At 41.4% G+C, this 20,028-nt stretch overlaps 1 protein-coding gene across 2 annotated transcripts in view; it reads left to right on the top strand.

Annotated features, from left to right (window-relative positions):
• The window catches only part of MKX (mohawk homeobox), a 52,887-nt gene that overhangs the window by 28,774 nt on the left and 4,085 nt on the right, over positions 1 to 20,028 (top strand). The window lies entirely within an intron of this gene.

Here is a 20,028-nt window from a genome sequence, read left to right as displayed (position 1 = left end):
GCACCTGGGTGCATTGCTGGGCTGCAGGAGGGCCAATAGACAAAGACAGAATCCTGGTATGGCAAGGACTCTGTGGCTGAGCAGCTCCCAGCTCTGGTCAATTTGGATTGGTGTCACACAGTTACATAGTTTTGGATGCTCCTAGATGCATCTTTTTCACCGGCAGGCCAGGTAACCTCCTTGACTTAGGTTGATATGCCAAGTACACTCTTTCTTGGACAGGAATAACTTGGCCACCATGATTCATCCATTGGTAAACTCATGATTAGACTACTGTAATGTACTCTATGTGGGGTTCCCCTTGAGAATGGTGTGGAAGCTGGTGGTGGTGCAGAATTCTACTTCTAGGTTGTGGAGTGGAGTGGATGTGCACCAGCTGCCACTGGGCCATGTTCAAGGTTTTGTTACTAGCATTTAATGCCCTGAACAACTTGGGACCAGATTAACTAACCCTGTGAGATCACTTAGAATCACCAGGAGAGAAAATTAGTTGTGGCATCTGACACCACAGAATGCCACAGCCTGGTGATCCCCTTTTGGGTATTTTCTGATATTGCCCCTGCACTATGGAACACCGTTTGAAGCATCATCCATCAGTTGCTTCAGACATCTTACGTCTTTTTGTTCAGGTTTTTCCTGACCTGTAAGATTGGACACGGTTGTTGCTAGTTCTCTCTTTATTGTCTCTGTACTTACTTACTTACTTACTTACTTACTTAATTAATTAAATGCATATCTCACCCTTCCTTCCAAAGGTGTCCATGAAGCTATTTTGCTTGTGGGATTTCGGCAGCGGCGGGGGGGGGGGGGGTTTGAATTGTTTTCATTTTGTAAATGCTAAGAGATTTTAAATACTGTATTAAGCATTTTAGAAATGCTTTCAAATAAATATATAAACTCCTTTCATAGATGTACTTTTGGGGGCCTTTCTATATAAACTTATATCCCACTTTTCTTCATAAACACATAAAGCTGTTGACAGTGAAAACAAGAAGATGAAGATTATAATAACGAAACACAATAAACAGAACATAATGACAGCTGACATCAATCCACAACAGAAAACCTCATTTCCAGCAGTGATAAAATAGCAGCATTTTGAAAATGGAGATGGCCTGAGTCAGAGCAGCCAAAAGAAATCTAACAACCTCGCCCAAATGCTTTCCCAAAAAATAGGTGGTAATAAGAACCTTTTGATGTCAGTTATTTGTGGTGATAATTTTTGCAGCAGTCAATTAATCTGTTATTAAAAGGTAGCACAGGTTTTATGAATAGTTATTCAGCTTTTACAGTTATTCTCCAAATAATCAAGAAACAGGACAAAGTCTCCATATAACTAGGAAGCTAGCTGACTGGTAACCATTTTGGATACCTACATTATATATTCAACTTTCTAGGGGGAAGTGCCAAATGCCTGCAATAATTTTTTTTTTTAATGTTTTCCCTCTAAATTCAATACGGATTCCCGCCCCCGCCCCCCAGTCCTTAATGGATGAGGCTCTCATATTTCCCAGCAAAGTGTAAAAGAATTCTTTGCTTTCAAATCTTTCATTGTAATGGTAATATTTTTAGGAGCAGGACTTTTGATCCTTGTTGTTGTTGTTCAGTCGTTCAGTCGTGTCCGACTCTTCGTGACCCCATGGACCAGAGTACGCCAGGCACGCCTATCCATCACTGCCTCTCGCAGTTTGGCCAAACTCATGTTAGTAGCTTCAAGAACACTGTCCAACCATCTCATCCTCTGTCGTCCCCTTCTCCTTGTGCCCTCCATCTTTCCCAACATCAGGGTCTTTTCTAGGGAGTCTTCTCTTCTCATGAGGTGGCCAAAGTACTGGAGCCTCAACTTCAGGATCTGTCCTTCTAGTGAGTACTCAGGGCTGATTTCTTTGAGAATGGATAGGTTTGATCTTCTTGCAGTCCACGGGACTCTCAAGAGTCTCCTCCAGCACCATAATTCAAAAGCATCAATTCTACGGCGATCAGCCTTCTTGATGGTCCAGCTCTCACTTCCGTACATTACTACTGGGAAAACCATAGCTTTAACTATACGGACCTTTGTCGGCAAGGTGATGTCTTTGCTTTTTAAGATGCTGTCTAGGTTTGTCATTGCTTTTCTCCCAAGAAGCAGGCGTCTTCTGATTTCGTGACTGCTGTCACCATCTGCAGTGATCATGGAACCCAAGAAAGTGAAATCTCTCACTGCCTTTTGATCCTTAGTAGCCCTCATTGTTTAGATATGGATGAAGACATTCACTAACCATTTCTAATTTAAATGGCAATGCTCCATTATTGATCTACTCACTGAGGATTACCTGACAGCCAAAGGTTTCCAGGAAGGAATACAGTTTAGATGCTGCTGTTTTGCTGGATTACGTTATTTCACTCTCACTGTAAGACACTGGCACCTGAGCCAACTGGTAGGTTATAAGAAAAGTGAGACTGGTACTTCATAATTTGTCTCTGGAGAAGCAAATTGAATTTTTTGTGGTGACCATAGGTCACATTTAAAGCACATGGCTTCTCCCAAGGAATCTTGGGAGCTGTAGTTTGCTAAGGTCCTGGGAACTGTAGCTCTCTGAAGGGGAAAACTACAGTTCCCAAGATTCTTTTGGGGGGGGAGCGGTGTGCTTTAAATTTATGGTGTGGAGGTGACCTATATTGAACTAGTAGTAGTATTCTATATTCTGTACATTCCCTATGCTCCTGTGACCCCACATTAAAATCTGTGCTCAGATGCTGCTATATTTAGAGGACGAGCTCACTCTGTATATGTGGTTAAGGGGAATTGATAATAATTTGCTGGTTCAGATGTTCTCTGTGTGTTTTTTAACACCACTGTTCTCTACATTTTGAATGATACATAACCTTGTCTCCTTCTTTCCGGTTGTCCAGTGATCTGGGTTCTGTTGTAGCAGATCGCAGTAATATTTTGGGTTGATTTTAGGAGGTGCCAGGCAATGTAGAAAATGTGACGGTCTCTATAGTATAAAGGGCTGTGCTCCAGTATTAAGTGGAAAGGTATGACAACTTCATATCACATACTGTATATTCTGGCGTATAAGACTACTTTTTAATCCAGGAAAATCTTCTCAAAAGTCGGGGGTCGTCTTATACGCCGGGTGGAGAATCTGCGGTCAATTATATCTCAAACTTTATATTTTAACTGGAAAAGTTGGGGGTCGTCTTATACGCCCAGTCGTCTTATACGCCGGAAAATACATATTAACTAGATGTTATGTGATGTAACTCATAGATTAATACAACTGGAAGCCTTGGAGCTTGTAGTGTGGAAAACTCATTTGTGTAAATTATGTGCAAAATTAGACATTCTATAAAAATGTGACCTTTATCCAAGACATAATGGGAGGGTTTTTAATCTCTCTTGCTTCTACAAATTCAAAGAGCGCAATCTGTTCTTGATCTTGTTGTGCTACAACATGCACTTGTCAAACCTTTTAGGAATAGTTCCATTTTTCTTTTAGTGACACCACTTCAGTGTAAAAATATGAACTGCAGGTTTTTACGGAAACCAAGAAAAAAGAAAACACCGTATCAGAGTCCTCTGATACAAAAAATGTCATAAATCTTAGAATTGTGGAGTTGGAAGGGACCCTGAGGAGCATACAGTGTGATCCCATGCCATGCAGTTAGACAGAAGAACAAGAATTCAATTTGTGAAAATATGCATTTGTTATTTATAACAACATCAGTAATGACAATAACAGTATGATTGGCATCACTGACATTAATCCCATGCTTCTGAAATATGTCTGGAGTGTAAATGTATACTGCTTTTATGTTTTATTTCAGAATATTAGATACACATTTTCTGTTTTGCCTTTCCAATAGAAACAAAGTGTTTTTAGTTTAACTCATTTTAAAAATATTTTCCCGTGAATAAATACAAATAACCCTACACATTTCTGACAATTTATTTACCTTCTTTGAGCCCAAGTAATGCAAACTTGCACAGCAAATTCCATACATGTGTTATCTTTCTCCCTTTTGAACCTAATTTTCTGTCACTCCAACAGTTTCTTTTTTTAAACAGCTGTATCAAAAACACAGACAAGAGATTATACGCAGGGAGAAAGAGTAATTTATTTATTTTCTAAGTCCTTTGGCATTATGAAAATAGATGTATTTGCTGTGAGAAGTAATGAAAGACAAGAGAGTTGTATATTACTTCTCTCTTCGGCATTAAAAAAAACAAAACCTCCTATTTGCCATTCCTGCCTTCATCACAGACCTCATTCCTTTCCCTTCTCCATTAGCTTTTCTCTGTTCCTTCACCCTATAGTTTTGCCAGCAGCATGGCCAAAAGATCGTTTGGCCCATATTTTTGTCTGGCTCTAGCTAAATAGTGATCCGACATTAGAGTACTTTTCTCTGGGTTTTCCTTCTCCCCCCAGGGAACAATACTTCAAGGGCAACTGCTTGTCCAGCATATGAACATGTAGGAAAATCCACTGCTAGTGCAGTAATGATTTTCAGATGGCCCATTGTTTGCTAGAAAATCTTCTCGATAGCAGCCGCTTCCCACTGTAGCACCTCACCACCTTGCCAAAGTGGGGCTCTGGAGAAAGCTCCATATTTTCATTTTGCTCAGTGGTGAAATGTGCTACGTTGCACATACCTACCGGAGCATAATTGATTCCAGCAAAACAGAGTAAATTTTCCGGCAAGGGGCTTGCATTTAGCGGAGCGTAATGTGTATCGATGCCCCACCTTCTCATTCCCAGCCTTGCTGCTAAAAATTCTGGAAAAAGTCCTGGTTGTGCCAAATAATCCACAAACGGCAATGGCAAAAGCACCGAAATACTGTTCCAAATGAATGATTTTCACATATTTTGTTTAAAGCATTCAGAGAGAGGGAGGGACAGAGAGAGAGGGTAGCCTTTCTGCAGAGCGAGCAGCAGATTTTAAAATTCAGCTACTTTCTTTTCACTGTTCTACTTTGTGAGAAAAGCACATTCCTTTTAAAAAGAACTTCCACTGCTTAATCTTTAATTAAAGCCAACATTTTCTTTTAATTTTAAAAGGCTTGCCTTGGACTAAAATAACATGGAACATTTTTAAAACTCGGATCCAAGCTGCTGTAGATACATTTTCTTTTAACCACGGAGCCTGCAGTGAGATTCCTCGCTCTGCCAAACAGACTACAAATTGTTACTGTGGGCAATAGGGACTGACTTTCTGAATGCCAGTCAACCAGACAAGAAATCTTGTTTTTCTAGAGTTGGATTCTCCCCTTGGATCCTGTTCTTGAATGACTTAAACCCTGTATATGACAAAGTGTCGTCGTCTCCATAAGATAATTATGCAGATATTCTCTCCTCTGTGTTCCTTTCGTGGTTCCTTGTCTGAGCCACTGAATAGCAATCGATATGCGAAATATGAGAAGCAAAATGGAGTGAAATAAAAAGCGAGAGGAAGAAAATAGAGGAAAGAGAGACACAATTCCGAGTAGACCCTGGACAGATTTAACTTGCTTAAGCAATCTTGATTTCAGCTGAGAGGGTGTGAAATATGTGGTAGTAATTGTTAAATATTTGCCCTATTAAGTTTCCAGTGTTGCATTTGTTCAGTGTGTGGGGTTTATCCTCCCTCACTTTATGTCTTAACCACAGTGGCCTGTCTAAGGTTAAGCAGATAATTTCTTCTGTTCTAAATTTCATCCTTGTTGTAAAAAGAATCCCCTAGCTCAGTTGTCACATTAGATTTTATTTGGAAATATAAAGAAACGTGGAACTCTTTACGGTCAGAGTCTGGCTGGGTGTATCTTCTTCCTCGTGGTATTTTTAATTTTATTTTATTTTTGAAATTTAAGGATCAAGTGTGCAAATGAATTTTTTTACTAACTACTTTGAAAGGCGAATGGCATTTGGCGGCATATTAGTTCTGATAAAATGCTGAAGGAATATTTTACTTTGTTTCTATTTAGCCCATGTCGCTTGTGTGTGTGTGTGTGTGTGTGTGTGTGTGTTGTCCTGTTTCCATCCTATTTCCACATGAACCTACAAAAACTTTTAAAAACCTGCACAAGAAATGCATTTAAATATGTATTTTTAACGTATTTTCTTTCATAATCCACATTTTTAAGCATGCCCCCCCAAAACATGAATTTTAAAATTTCGTCTTGGTACAGTTTTTGTGCCAAGAAGTACGTATGTCCAAACATTTGGGAAATATATCTCTAAATGACTTCTGATCCACAGATTAGTCTGAGAGGTGTGGATCAGGGCAACACATATATGAATTCACAAAGATCAAATCCCTCAAGCACCCTTAATTTTACATTTCCTGTGCTTTTAATTTCTTGTTCATTGTAGTCAGTACAAAAATTCCTGTGACACCCAAAGGTCTGAAATTTAGAATTCCTGCCACAAACCTAGTTTACAGTTAGGATGCCTTGCAATACCTTGACTGGGGCTGTACATGTTTAGGGGGTGTTGTTGTTATATTCCACTTTTCCAAAACTGGGCAGCTGAAATTTGCATTTTATGCAAAAGATTTGCTGATTGTGCAAAACTCTTGTTTTGCTTGAATAATTTTGTATGTTTTTGAGAAATCTGAAAATGCAATTTGTCTGCAAGTCAGTCCAGTTAGCTGCATACGACTGAACACTGGATTTGGGCTGGAAGTACATTGGAGCTAGACTGACCCTTTGCTGCAGCTTGTGCAAGTATGGGAGAAGTTTAGCTGGAAAAACCAAAGCTGTTGGTTAGAATTTGGGGTGATTTTATATCTGTGGGGGCTCTTCCTCTGCTCTCTTCATTGAAATGCATGGGGATTGTGCTAGACCCTGTAAAGGAACTGGGGGGGGGGGATTTTCAGCACTTACTTATCTCTGTTTTGCTTATATATTGAAAATATTGGTCTCCGTCTCTTGTAAAGTGAAAGAATGAATGACCACAACTGGAGGTCAGTAGCTAAGCAGTTGGTGAGCAGCCTGTGGGTGTGGTTATTCAGGGACAGGTGAGAATGGCAAAGGTATTGGCAGAGAGAGAGTTTAATGATGGTTTCCTGCATATGCAAAAAGGTTTGGACTGACCCTCCATATAAAATCTCAGCCTGCTACATGCCTGTAGTTATACTTATTTTAATTAGTTCCTATATTATTTAAATCTGTTTAAAACAAGGTAGCCAATCAATAGGTGTATTTATAGTATATAAACCTCTTTCTCCGTTAATTTCATTTTAAATTTAAGCCATTCCTCAGGGAGTACTTTAGAGAACAGAATGTTGAAAAATTGGTGTTTATTTGTTTAATAAATTCCTAGCCTGTGTTGCCACTGTAAAAGTGATGCCGAGTCAGCTTACAAACAGTACAGTAAATACTAATTTAGCTGCTAGCAGAGGGGTCCACCAATGTTTCTTGTGTTAGACTGGGATGCAGTCGACTTTAGGGGCCTCTCCTGAATTAAACTGTTGGATAAGTTACACTATTTTGTTAGCTGAAACTGGTGCCCAGGTTGGCAATGGAGAAAGTTCTCCCATTGGAAAGATCCATTGGGATTAGACCTCTGATTCTGGAGTCATCTCTAGAGGGCATCCTTTGCTCTTCGTGGAAGGGACAAAGGAGTGGAACTCTTCCATATGATGAAAAGGCTTGAGGTGTTTGGTAGTTTTAGAAAAAGGGGTGGGTGGGGAGGATGGGAGAAGAATGCATGTTTTAAAAGTTAGTATTGTGGAGAATTGATCCCGATACAACAAGGTGCCTACATTCTTAAGCAAGATCACTTAACACCAATAAATTAACAGTTACAAGATCCTGATATTCACCCTTGGTTTAGAAATTTAAAACACATATGGGGACTACAGGGATCTTAGTATTACACACAGAGAAAGAGAAATAGAGAGCACACAAGACTGACATCAACCCCCCCTTTCCTTAAATGTGCAAATTGTGATTTGTGAGACTCTTCAGGTTCATCGTGCTTGGTGACAGTTTTGCCACTGACTCCAGTAGCAGTCAGACTGTCGCCATGCTGACATTGCACCACCGTTTCCAGCTTCTTGTGTGTATTGATTGCCAACCCGGAGGTCTCCAGGGCTATTAGACAAAACTCGCTTTACCTTCCTAGAAGTATATGCTATGTGTGAACCAATGTATACAAATTAACACTGGCCGGCTTCCAATTATGAGGCAGCTGGCAACTGCCTGTGCCAGTCTGCTTCAAACCAACATTTGCCTAGTGTGAGGAGAAACCTTAGTTTAGATTATATCATCCCAATAGTGTAAGAAATATGTGCTATTTTTTTCCTCACTGTATAAATATCTGCTGGCAGAGTAAATAGGTTTCTGCTTAAAATACATAGATTTTGTAATTAAAGCACAGCAAGGTGCATTTGGTTCGGTTTTGATCATTAACATAGGCTTCAGTCTGGGCTCCATTCTCGGGAGATAGCTGAGTAATTTATAGTTACATGAGAGTTGTTATGATACAGAGAGTTTCCTTCTAAAAGGAGTGAAAGCCATCACTCTTGTGACATTCTGTTCTGTTTGCTTTGCAGTTTTTTGGGTGGGAGCCCATGAAAGCCAGTGGGAGACACACTATTGATATTTGCTAGGCTGAAGCCCAAATCCTCCAGCCACCATCTTTCACCAATGTACTACGATGCCCCTAAACAAAGAATTATTCTTCATGAGTCTCGCACGTAGTGTAAACCCCATGGAGGTCACGGAGGCCAATCTCTTTGTTCAGTAAAAATATTTATGCTCAGATCCCAAAAACGTTATGAATCATTTTTGGTGTCTTAAGGTCAGGATGTGGAGTAAATTATTCCAAAAGTTATAGTAGCCAAATATTATTCCCTCCAAAGGTTTGTGTAATATCTGTTTATCTGTGGTCAGATGACTGCCATGTATAATTAGAGGCAGACTTTGTTAAGTTACAGCTACGTCAACACAGCTGAATATAAGTTGAAGTTGTTGGTGTACTTCTTCTTTTTTATTAGCTACCAGAGGACCAAAAGTTTTCAAGAAGCTTCATTTAAATGGATCCAGAACAACAGACTAGCAAGCCCCAGGGCTTCTAGGTCCTCTGTGGAGGCCCAAGGAATTAGCAATGGGTGACTCTTCCAAGCTCACCTCAGAGCATAGCTGTCAACTTTCCCCTTTTTTAAAGGGAAATTCCCTTATTCCGAATAGGATTCCTCGCAAGAAAAGGGAAAAGTTGACAGCTATGCCTTAGATTAACTTGGAAATGATGTGAGATCTTTCCTCAAAATGTTGAAGATCTCAGATCATTTCCCCAAGCCAAGACACAGAAAAAATGGCCAAGCTCTCAGATTCTTATATACCCCCATTCAGTATAATGGAGCAATGTTGAACTATTAGGGGGAACATAAAAAACTGCAAGGGCAAAAGCTGCAGAGGGCAGGAAGCTCCCGGCCACTCACACACCCCACTGGTCCTCTGCAGACTGAGGAGAGCATCCCTGGCATCTCTACAAGCAATTACAAAAAGAGCCACAAGCTCTTTATTGATCATAGTTCTGCCCCCCACCTGCTTGTATTCTAATCAATAGTGTGTTCTTGCACTGTGGCTCCCCACTTAAAATCTTATCGCAAATGACACAGTTCATTTTTAGCCAGCAATTCATAGGATTGGGTGCTGCTCATAGGTCTAATGCCAGCATTTGTGCACTTTTCAAGGATCCAAGGACTTGGATGAAAGAACAGCTCACCAGACCCCCAGAGGGCAGTGTGGTTTTGAACGAGAGGCAAGCTCAGTTCTCATCGCCAGCCACCATTTTAAATTTCCCAAGATGCAATCCCTTGGTTCATAGATCTATGAAATGTATTGGTTTTCTTGATCTATAATTTAGGTAGAACATGCACGACTTGGCCATACCTTGATTGGGGTGGTGGGGGGTCACTGAGTCCAGGACACACACACACACACACACACCACACCAGCCCTGGCTGCTCAGCTGCTTTTTACATGTATTTGATTAGATGTAATAATTTGCCTAAATTCTAACCATATTTCAGACAGATTAGGAAGACAGAACTTGCTTGTTTATATTAGCCAACAAGTGCTAATGGAAAACTTTTGAAGCCCCTGTATTTTCAATCAACCTGTTTTTGCAACAATGTTCTTCCTCAACAATTCACTGCTGGACTTTTGGAGTGGTATTATTCAATACTGCTAAATATACAAGTGCAGTGAAAGTTTTGCTTTTGAAAAACGAAACAGCTGCTTCTTTTCACTCTTGAAAATATTTTCTTTGAAGGATATCAAAATATGTAACCAACGAAAACTCGATTAGGTACGTCCATAGATTTTGTGTATATCTCAGTTGTGTTTCCTGTCCTTTCACATTTACTGCTATTTTGCTCTTCTCCATCAGTACCTTATTTCAAACTAGCAGAATATAACCCCATTTAACACAGTAGGCTTTAAAGATTTATAGACTGCTGCCTGCGTTGTTAAAGACTTATTTAGTAGGCAGCTACTTTCTGCAAAATCTGTACACATGTCGGAAAGGCTAACATCCATATTCAAATCCTCAGTTTTGATGAGGAATTCAGTGCAAAAATTTGCCCAGACAGCAATTTTGCCCAGACAGGTTCAGGACTACAATACTTCAAGGGCCACCTCTCTTTGTAGAGTGAGATCATTCTCTGAGTACCTTCTTTGTGTGCCTCCATCACAGGAGGTCCAGAGGGTGGCAACACAAGAACAGGGACTTTCCTGCATTGGCTCCCTGTTTGCTGGCCTTCATTATACTTTAAGCACCAGATAAAATATTCCTCTTCAACCAGGTCTTTGGCTGATTGACATCTGATGTCCTTTTAAATGTGTTATTGAAGGGGGGGGCACGTTACTGGTTTGTTGTTTTTCCTTATTTTTCCTATGTATTTTGTGGTTTTCATATTTTAATTTTATGTTGTGAACTGCCCTGAGATCTATGAATGAATGGATGTATACAAATTAAATAGATGATGGTAATAATAATAATAATAATAATAATAATAATAATACCAATAATAATAGGCATTACATCTACCACCACATTCACATGTTTTGCCAAAGGAGAAAAGCCTTTGTTATATGCTTTGACTGACTTACCATTGTCGCAAGTCCTCGCATCAATGATCAGTATTTTGTCCTTTTCAGCTAGAAACAGATTTAAAGATAGTACAACTTCCCATTCTTTAGCATTTACAATGTATTGGGGGGGGTGGACAGTCTATCACAAGAGACCAGGGCCCTGCGGGATTTGGCATCTTTCCGCAGGGCCTGCAAGACGGAGCTCTTCCACCTGGCCTTTGGGTTGGTTTCTGTTTGATAGTTATGCTTCATTCTATTATTGGTGGGCTATTTGGAAATGAGACTGCAGTTTTAATTTTGAATTTTTAAATTTGTATTTTAATCTGTATTTTAAATTGATTGTTTTTATGTTTTTGCTGTGATTTTAATTAGTGTTAGCCGCCCTGAGCCCGGTTTTTGGCTGGGAAGGGCGGGGTATAAATAAATTCTTTTTATTGTTATTATTCAGACATTTGAGAGGTCTAATTAGTCAGTGTCAGAGAAGCAAATCATTCAAGAAATTTACAACCAGTGCACTAGAATTCTGACACATGGCTGCAAAGGGGACTGTGTCTAGACAGCGTAATTTGGCACGGATAAAAATGGTGTAAGGAAGATGATTGGGAGCAACCGGGCCCCTTAAACGACATTTTGGCCCCATGGAAGAAAATATGTCATGGGGTCTCTCTTTCCCCTCCTGCTCATCACTGACCTTGACTCTACTCCAGAAGGACCTCATCTGCAATGATCATTATGGTTTGATTTTTTTTTTTTAATGCAGCACTCTTTAACTACACACAGCCCCAGCCCCAGCAATTTCGCATCTGGGATGCAATCCAGCTGAGTTGAGCATGCATGGGCTGATTCATTTCAGTGGGCCTAATTACCAGTAGAATTATGACATTAATCTTTAAATGGAGCAAGCGATCAGTTTTGAATAATCTGTTTCTTTTTATTGGAGTACATTGGTAAGAGACAAGCAGGTAATTAGAGCAATTCCCCTTACTCTGCAGCTCTTTTATGTGCGAAGAAGTCTTAAAAATCACCTGGTTGTGTGTATTATAGAGAATACCTGCTTCCATATCCAGCTCATATAACTAAATCATATTTTACTGCTACAATGTCAGCATTAAGGATGAAATATGGGCTTTGAAATCTATCCTCCCCCCCTGCGATTTAAAGCAAAAAGCAACAGGTGTCTATATAGTAGTGCCTATCCTGGCTGTAATTTAGAATTTTAACTTCTTAACTCTTCTTAGTTCTCTTCTACGCTTTAAAAGTTTTCCGTTCCAATTTTCTAAAACAATACAGGAGGAGAGAATGTGACTCTTGGCTCGACCACCAGGAGCTGGAGTTAAGAAACCGGCTGCTGTATTTCTTTGTTTTCAGAATGTTTTTTATGTATTTTACCGTAAGCAGACTGAAGAATAGACAGGATGTATACAGTAAATGTACAACCAATCAGTGAAAAAAAGAGTTTTTGACACCTTGTGTGCAATCATATTTCTTCATGGTATATATTCTCATGCAGGGCAAGTTGCAAAGTGGGTTGCCCCTAGCAAAATAAAAATAAAGAAGAATCCCATTGAGGGGACTGGAATATATGATCCATATCAAGGCAGGGAAACTTGTGGTCCTGCAGATGTTGCTGGACAGCTTCTCCCATCACCCCTGACCATTGGGCCAGGCTGTCAGGGGCTAGTGGCAGCCACAGTCCAACATTGGCTTCTTTAGCATATAACCTTTGACCACATTGTGAATAAGTGCAGTATCCCCATTAAAATTTGTCCAGGCTGGAAAATAATCTGAGCATGTACTTCCTGCTACCTTGAATATTATAATGGTGCCAGGGACTGAGGGAAATGTAGTTTTTCCTGGAGTGCCTGAGTTCTTAGCAAGCACATAAGGCACCCTCTTAATACTGGGGTGCTGCTGAGTGCCTGGCACCTACACTAAGGACTCAAATGTCCTAGAAAATGACATATGAATGATTCACAGTGTCAAGGAGTGAGGAAGGCCCCACTTTGTTACCAGGTAAGTGGGGTGGTGCTGTAGGTTAAACCACAGAGCCTAGAGCTTGCCGATCAGAAGGTCGGCGGTTTGAATCCCCGCGACAGGGTGAGCTCCCGTTGCTCGGTCCATGCTCCTGCCAACCTAGCAGTTCGAAAGCACGTCAAAGTGCAAGTAGATAAATAGGTACTGCTCCAGCGGGAAGGTAAACGGCGTTTCCGTACGCTGCTCTGGTTCACCAGAAGGAGCTTAGTCATGCTGGCCACATGACCCGGAAGCTGTACGGCGGCTCCCTCGGCCTATAGAGCGAGATGAGCACCGCAATCCCAGAGTCGTCCGCAACTGGACCTAATGGGCAGGGGTCCCTTTACCTTTACCTTTAAGTAGGGAGGCAGAGCAAGTTGCAGGGGCCCTGTGCTGGAGATTATGGAGAAAGATAGAGAGTTCCAGAAAAACATCTACTTCTGCTTCATTGACTACGCAAAAGCATTTGACTGTGTCGACCACAGCAAACTATGGCAAGTTCTTAAAGAAATGGGAGTGCCGGATCACCTCATTTGTCTCCTGAGAAATCTCTATGTGGGACAAGAAGCTACAGTTAGAACTGGATATGGAACAACTGATTGGTTCAAAATTGGGAAAGGAGTACGACAAGGCTGTATATTGTCTCCCTGCTTATTTAACTTATATGCAGAATTCATCATGCGAAAGGCTGGACTGGATGAATCCCAAACCGGAATTAAGATTGCCGGAAAAAATATCAACAACCTCAGATATGCTGATGATACTACCTTGATGGCAGAAAGTGAGGAGGAATTAAAGAACTTTTTAATGAGGGTGAAAGAGGAGAGCGCAAAATATGGTCTGAAGCTCAACATAAAAAAACTAAGATCATGGCCACTGGTCCCATCACCTCCTGGCAAATAGAAGGGGAAGAAATGGAGGCAGTGAGAGATTTCACTTTCTTGGGTTCCATGATCACTGCAGATGGTGACAGCAGTCACGAAATTAGAAGACGCCTGCTTCTTGGGAGAAAAGCAATGACAAACCTAGACAGCATCTTAAAAAGCAAAGACATCTCCTTGCCGACAAAGGTCCGTATAGTTAAAGCTATGGTTTTCCCAGTAGTAATGTACGGAAGTGAGAGCTGGACCATCAAGAAGGCTAATCGCCGAAGAATTGATGCTTTTGAATTATGGTGCTGGAGGAGACTCTTGAGAGTCCCATGGACTGCAAGAAGATCAAACCTATCCATTCTCAAAGAAATCAGCCCTGAGTGGCTCACTAGAGGACAGATCCTGAAGTTGAGGCTCCAGTACTTTGCCACTCATGAGAAGAGAAACTCCCTAGAAAAGACCCTGATGTTGGGAAAGATGGAGGGCACAAGTAGAAGGGGACGACAGAGGATGAGATGGTTGGACAGTGTTCTCGAAGCTACTAACATGAGTTTTGCCAAACTGCGAGAGGGCAGTGAAGGATAGGGGTGCCTGTGCGTGCTCTGGTCCATGGGGTCACGAAGAGTCTGACACGACTGAACGACTGAACTACGACGTGCTGGAGAAGGCTTGAGAGAGTCCATTGTGGCCCCAATTATGTCTGTAGGAACATGCCAGTGTCTGAAGTTTAGAATCAGGCTGGGGGTGGGGGGTTGTTTTCTGATGTTTCCTCAGTTGGTTGGAGCATGGTGCTGATAAAACTGAGGTCACCGGTTTGATTCCCGCAAGGGCCACTGCATTTTCCTGCAATGCAGGGGATTGAACTGGAAGGTCCTCAGGGTCCCTTCCAACTCTGCAATTCTATAATACTTTCTTGAGCAAATAGCAAGTCCATTTCAAACTGGGCAAGGTGAGTGGCCATCATACCTCCATCATACCTGAACATCAGACTGTCCCATTACAATCCCAAATCAGGATAGATAATGTCTTTCATTATCATTCAGTATCAATTTAGGATCAAAAGGGAACCTGGGATGCCTTCTCCATGGCATGCCCTCCCCCTATTTTGCCAGGTTCCAAGTCCAATACATAAAGATATATCACCAAGGCAACTATCTGTAAAAAAATAAAACACCCATAAAAATGGCAAAAGTAGTTTATTTCCAAAATAGGTTTTTATTTTAATAATTGCAAATGCAGTAAATAATGAACTGAAGGATATTGTCCTCTTCTAGGTTCCTCCCAATGGAAACATGCTGATGGGGACAGATACACCCTGCTTTAAGCCGTGTATATACTGTCTTATATGATTTACTACAAAGCTTGATGACTAACCCTTTGGGGATGAAACGCCTGATTGCGGAGTGACGTCCGAGCACGGAACAAATGATACGTCACAAGTGGACTCTTTATTTACTGCATTTGCAATTATTTAAGATAAAATCTATTTTGGAAACAAACTATCTGTTTGTTTGCAAATAGTTGCCTTGGTGATATTCTCTTGTCCCTGTTGCAGTAGCCATTGTATCACCACCCTGTTTATTGTTTTATTGTAGATTCCAAGTCAATGCATTTCCCCGAAACAGGGTGGCCTAAAACTTGAATATAACAAAAGAACTTTATTCATTCAGATGTTATTAATCTTAAACCACATTTTAGTTTTGTTAAAATTCCATGTGGGACTTTGGTTTTGGAATCCACATGAGCATTTGTGACATTTCTTCTGAAACAACATGATTTTATGAACTCTATTTCACCCAGGTTTGCCCTTTGCTGTTAACACTGTGAAGCTTTATGATGCATGCAAACCTCATTTGTGCCTCTAAACTGTGGTTTGGGAGAACTGTAACCTAGAAAACTACACTAAATCATATCTGGTGTGCTGTTGAGCCTTGCATTTCTATTTTCTTCCTCCCACTCTTTCCTCCTTTAGATTATCTGGAAAATCTGGGTCAACACAGTCATCTCCAAAAGTAACAAAAACCAGTTCACACGAGATTTGAAGAGAAATAGTTGAACATGCTCGTGCCAGATTTGATATGAAAATCAGAATTGCTCAGTACACTGCCAAACATACACTCTGTACTTTACTTTGTCTTTACTTCTGAGCTACAGTTCTCCTTCCAGTTTTTAGAAGAAACTAATGCAGGGTTGCAGAAGGCACTGCTGTTCCAAATTTCCCTGCCACCTTCCCATCCTTGGTGGTGTGGAGCCCTTGGTCCAACAAAGCCACGTTTGATAATGTGTGCAAGGACAAGGTTTTGACTATTTGTCAGCCTTTGGCCAAATTGTAGTCATTCCAGAAAAGGAGGGCTAGGTTGGAGTGCAGTTACTTGCGGAATGTTTTGAATAAAATATACCAGAGCGAACAATGAACGTGCACAGTCACATGACAGTAATTCTCCAAGGTGCAACTTGGAGGAGGCTGAGGAAGATTGGAGTACCTGAGAGCTAGGAGAAGCCAGGTGACATGCCCTAAGACAAGGGGTGGTTAACCTGCAGCCCCCTCCAGCTGTGGTTGGGTTCCCAACTCCCACCAGCCCCAGCCAGCATAGCCAGTGATCTGGCATGATGGGAGTTGTAGTCCAGCACCACCTGGAAGGCCACCAGTTAGCCACCCTTGCACATGAGCTGCTCTAGCCTGGTGTTGCAGGACCTTTTCATTTGTGATGGTGAACACCCTCAGATTTTTGTCCGTGTGTGTGTGTGTACGCACGCGCGCATGTGTGCTATGCAAGCTGCTTTATACAGTTTAATTTGTACAGCTGTCTCTATTGTGGTTTTAACTTTCTGCATGTTCTAAATTATGCTTGTGATTTTTTTAAGTGAGGGTTTTATTGTTTTATCCTACAACCAAGTGGTATATAATTTTTAAAAAATAAATAAATATACTATTTTTATCATGTCCCAAGAGGTGTTATGTCCCCTGTATCCCGATCCCAGTGTTGTCTTAAAGAGGTTTCTGATTCAGAGGACTCACGCTTGGGGGTGGGCAGCTCTCAGCACCCTCTTCTATACTGTCTTGCAGTCCCATACAGAGCTTGTCTGAGGCCTAGGGCAGGAGTTTTATTAGAATAAAGTTATAAACTCAAACTAAAAAATAAAAATAAAAAAGCAGCCGTTCCCTGGTGAGCCCCCCCCCCCCCGCCAGCTTAGACCTCCAAGGCCTGGGGCAACTGTACCTGGCTACCCCCCCCCCCCCGGTCACAGGCCTGATGTCCTGTCTTGGGGGCATGGCTTTCCCATGATGCTCAGAGTGTAAAGATGACTCCCCAAGGCTTCTCCTGCTCCACAGCCATACAGGAGCATGGGAGTACAAAACTGGTTGTGGGCCCTTTGAGAATTGTGGACAGTTCTCCAAGGGGCATAGAGCTGTTTGAAGAGGCTTCCTTTGGATTCCTTTAAGCCAATGAGATAACATCTTCCATGGGGCACCTAGGAGAGCCTGGAGCTGCCCAAGGTCCTGAACTGCCAGGCCTGTAGCAGAAGCAGCTCCGGACACTGCTTCCTGTTCACCTGTGAGCCCCAGCAGAGCAGGACAGAAGGGTTAGATTCCATATATTATATATGGCATTAGGTGGAGCATTAGATATGTAAGGACAGAATGGCAGACAGTGGGAAACATTGAAGGGAGTAACAATGGAAAGCTCTGCCTAAAAACTTTGACCCTGGTGCAGCTACAATAAACCACAACCAATAGAAATGAAACCAGATGTTAATCTCAGTTCAAACAAGTACTATTGTTTTTAAAGGTACATAGTCATGGCTGGCTAACGCAACTGGAGCCTTTTGATTTTCTGATGTCATTACTGACAGAAACATCAAAATAGACGTATACTTGGGTTTTGCAACAACCATCTTCATATTTTTAGAGTGTCCCCCATTTCACAGGAGTTAATCTTGTTATTTCAGTTAAGCAAATCCTTATTGCGCTAAAACCTTCTTCCTGTTGCGGATGTGGAGGTGGATGAGCTAAAACGGTAAAGGAACGGAAATGGGAGCCATTTTAGTGAGGAGAACCACTTCGCCAACAGCAAACTTTGAGCATTTTCAATAACCCAATAAAAATATCAAAAATATCAAAATGTTCAAGCAAAAGCAATGCATTAAGTTAATAAAACAAATTTCCAACAATAAAAACCATAGCCATAAAATGCAGTGACAGCAGTCAAGGCAGAACAATGTATCATAAAGTAGAAAGCCAAAAAAATAAATAAAACTGCCCTGAGGTGGTCAACAAGGTTCGCACAATGCACATGTCTCAGAGTGGGGAAGTCCTCCACAAATGTGGGACACCGCCACAGAAAAGCACCACCCTCTGATGCCCCCAGATATTTTGGCCCACAACTCTCTTCCGCCCCACCCCAACTAGCCTGAAGGACACCAAGTTGGCAAAGTCTGGTCTGAAGAGTAGGGCCTTAGTGCATGAATTGTGCAGTTGCATACAGGAGCAGCTGCCTCTTTGGGCAGCAGGATGCCAAGCTGAATAGCATGCTATAAATCACTTTGATTTGTGCCTGCAAAAAAAAAATAATTGGAATATCGTGTGTGTGTTTGTGTGTGGTTGTGCATCTGAATAATATTTTATTGGTGTTCTTTTCAAAAAAGGAATCACAAATGCAGAAATATTATTTAGCAACATAGTGTGTAGGATTACATATTCTTTAATAATTTATATTTCTCAAAAAGAGGAGCTGGAACAGAGGCAACCCAGCAAGTGATATTCTGCTTTGTTAAAGGACGGTACTTTTCAGAGAGAGGAAAACAAGCCAAGGCACATCTGGCAAGCCTAACGTACAACCAAGAAATGTATAGTTTTGTGGATGAGTGACTTATTTAACACTTGCATTATTAACCAGCTGTTGTATAATTCAAGACAGCATTATTCCTTGTTTAAATTTTTGCAAAATTCCACTGTTTCTTTGTACACCATCAGTGTTCTTTGGAGTAGTATGCAATGCATAAAACTCCTCAAATAAGCACTGTGCTGTGTTCCCAGGAGGCAACGTGAGTGATAAGTCTTGGGTTTTGGTATTTACTGAAGGAAATATATTGGAAAGTTATCCCCCCCCCAAAAAAAGAACTTGCTTGCTTTCCCCTTCCCTTTCTGCTGTGCTTTGTACACATAAGAGCCTCTTGTGTACAGAGTCGCTTCCCAATCCTCTTGTGCAGCTCTCTTGGGGGGGGGGGTCTTCCACACAATATCTCAGAATAGGAGTATGTTTTTAAAATGGGAACTGATACATGAAGTGTTGCAGATTTTTAGCTGGGTGCCATATAAATGAGGATGTTAACAAAATTCGGAATAGCCTAGATTTCAGTGGCAGGTTCTGGAATCCCTCTCAGGATATCTGGACAGGCTCCAGGGCTTACTGGACTCTGAGGAGACACAGAAAAGGATTATTCCCTCCATCAGGGACTTGCTGTGCCAGGATAAACCGAAGCAGGTTATTGACATGATCAACCCTTGTTGAGGTTCAGTGTCTCAGCCCTGGCCTAAAAAAAGGTCTGCTTTCGTCTGCAAATCATCTGGATTTGCAGACACCTTAGAAAACAACACAGAAGCTTTAATTTTCCAAACTAGGTAGGAATAGGAAAGGACTATCTTTAAAAATTGGGAAAGGGGGTACAAAAGAGGACACAGATTTGCATGGAATTTCCATGTGCTGGTTTGTACAAAAGGATGCAAATTTAGGAACAGTTGCTATAATGTAAATAGAAATACATTTCTCCATTGTGTGCATACATCTCCAGAATCAAGTTGCTAGCTGACTTGTGTGCCTATTCAGGGCTTGTCCGTACCAGAGCAAAATGTGGATCGTCACTGGCCTGTCTCCCCGTTAATTTAAGGGTGTCCACATGGCAACCTTCCCACTCTAGTATTGTCCTAGAGCTTTGCCCCTTTTCAATCACTGGAAAGTCCAAAGTGGGGGGGGACGACGACCCACATTTAATGAGGTAAAGGTCTGGGACAACACTGGGCTGAGGTCCACATTTTGCTCTGGTGTGGATAAGCCCTCTATTTGCTGTCTAGATGCTAAC

The sequence above is a fragment of the Lacerta agilis genome, chromosome 12 (assembly GCF_009819535.1).
Source record: "Lacerta agilis isolate rLacAgi1 chromosome 12, rLacAgi1.pri, whole genome shotgun sequence".
Taxonomy (NCBI): Eukaryota; Metazoa; Chordata; class Lepidosauria; order Squamata; family Lacertidae; genus Lacerta; species Lacerta agilis.
The sequence above is the reverse complement of the archived record's forward strand: the minus strand, read 5'-3'. Positions and strand labels throughout refer to the sequence as shown.